The following is a 2,591-nucleotide window of genomic DNA, read 5'->3' as shown; positions in this document are numbered from 1 at the left end:
AAAAATGACATTTTGTTGTATCACTTTTTGTCAGTCTTCACGTTCTGCGTGAGTGTACGTGGTGTTGGCATATGGAAGCTTATTTCCACCAGTTGAAAAGATAATGACTTGAGGAATGTTTTCTCAAAATTGATACGCTATAGTAAATATTACAGAATAATACTTTTATAACGTAATTTTCACTTGGCATCTCATAGTTATGATTGTCTCGTAGTTCATCCAGTTATATGGTGCCCTAAATTACTTACAGCCAGCCAGCAGAAGGCAGAAAAGTGCTTCCAGAAAAAATTTTTTCTGCATTTTTTGTCTTGACGAGTAGAGTTCAAAAATATATAGTTTGACCTATTATTGACCTTGCGTTGCGTCACAATGACCGAAAATGTGGAAAGGTCAACGCACTTTTCGTGAAGGGTCAAATTCATAAAATCTTATGATGGTCCGATTATGACAACTTTGGTGTCTAATTATGTTTTCTTGCACAAGAAAACCAATAAGACAATTTACATAGACCATTATGCCAGTCTTAGCTATGAAAATACAATTATGTCGGATAAGATGGGTCTATTGATTAACTTTATCCAACTTCAAAATGGTTATGACATCAAAATTGAAATATAAAAAACAAAATATAAAAATTGCATAAGTATATTTTTTGTGAATATAAAGAAAATCAGAATACAAAAGCAAAGAAGACAGACATTTTAGAGTACACTGGCTAATTTATTAAAATAATTTTTTATGATTCATTGTTCCCATTACACAACATACACTTGATACCTCAAGTATCAGAACCATTCAAAATAAGTTCAATACACCCACTGACATTATTTTTTTATTAGTACCAAATTGACAAATTTTAGTTACCTTAAAGGGGTATTCCATAAAAAACGTAAACTGATTACCACCCATGTTATGGAAAAACATATATTAATGATATTGGTAAAACTATGATTTGATGTGATTTGACATCATTGGAAGTATATTTGGGTGTAAATAGAGGGGAAAAAGGGTACAAACAACAACCAAAACAAGACATTTGGGGCAAAAAATATCAATTTTCTTAGAATCACATTTTCTGATTCATTGTTAACTTTACACATCATAATTTGCAAGTTCAAGCATCAGAGCCATGAGCTATAAATTGTGTTGTTAATGTAAGTTCCAAGAGGTACCTTTTTTCTCTTGTAATAAATGTAGATCCAAAACTGCATAATTCTGAAATTAGATTACAAATAAACGCATTCAAAGGACATTCTATATAAATTCCAAACTGAAAATACTGCATTTTAAGTGTTATGCATATTATGCAGTACACTTGAATCATAAAATGATGAATCATAAAAAAATGATTTTAATAAATTAGCCAGTGTACTCTAAAATGTCTCTGTCTTCTTCGCTTTTGTATTCTGATTTTCTTTATATTCACAAAAAACATACTTACGCAATTTTTATATTTAATTAATGTGCTTGATGTAAAAGAGGCCAATTATGATCAATTTTGATGTCATAACCATTTTGAAGTTGGCTAAAGTTAATCAATAGACCCATCTTATCTGACATAATTGTATTTTCATAGCTAAGACTGGCATAATGGTCTAAAAGTTAATCAATAGACCCATCTTATCTGACATAATTGTATTTTCATAGCTAAGACTGGCATAATGGTCTAAAAGTTAATCAATAGACCCATCTTATCTGACATAATTGTATTTTCATAGCTAGGACTGGCATAATGGTCTATGTAAGTTGTCTTATTGGTTTTCTTGTGCAAGAAAACATATAATTAGACACCAAAATTGTCATAATCAGACCATCATAACAGATTTTATGAATTTGACCCTTCACGAAAAGTGCATTGACCTTTCCACATTTTCGGTCGTTGTGATGTAACGCAAGGTCAAAAATAGGTCAAACTATATATTTTTGAACTCTACTCGTCAAGACGAGTAATTTGATATGCATATCAAAAGGATTGGACCATTTTTGAATTTTGACCCAAAAATGGCCAACAAATGATTTTTATTTTTGGCATCGCCCCTGATGTGAAACCTTATTATATAAGGACTTGATCTAGCATAGATGCCTGCTTGTAACAAAAAATGCCGAAAATAATGTTTTTGGAAGCACTTCTCTGCCTTCTGCTGTTTGGCTGTCAGGATGTTTCTGGAGTACGTTGCACTTTATTTTTTCTGTATTCAGCTTATTATTATTATTTGAGTTTGTTTAATAGTTTGATTCCTTGGAAAGTCCTACATAAAGAGTTATTATTGATATTTTTTTTGTGTGTACAAGTCACAGGACCTTTGAAACTAGTGGGGAAAAAAAGCTACTTATACTCTGGAAAATACAGTACTTGTTTCATAACTACAAGAAAACACTACCTGATCACGAGCTTTTACTAGCAGAAATTAGCTTTTGTCGTAATTACTGGATTACAAAATAACATTTGGAGTTATGTGCCATATTATTGAAGCTTTTGGAATCACGGAGATGTAACGTAAAGAAGAAATACATGATACGTAGTCTGTATTGTTATTAACTAATACATTAGAGAAGTATGAACCAAGCTAAGTATTGAGTTTTGATCTTTG

The sequence above is a fragment of the Thalassophryne amazonica genome, chromosome 14, assembly GCF_902500255.1.
Source record: "Thalassophryne amazonica chromosome 14, fThaAma1.1, whole genome shotgun sequence".
Lineage (NCBI taxonomy): Eukaryota > Metazoa > Chordata > Actinopteri > Batrachoidiformes > Batrachoididae > Thalassophryne > Thalassophryne amazonica.
The sequence above is the reverse complement of the archived record's forward strand: the minus strand, read 5'-3'. Positions refer to the sequence as shown.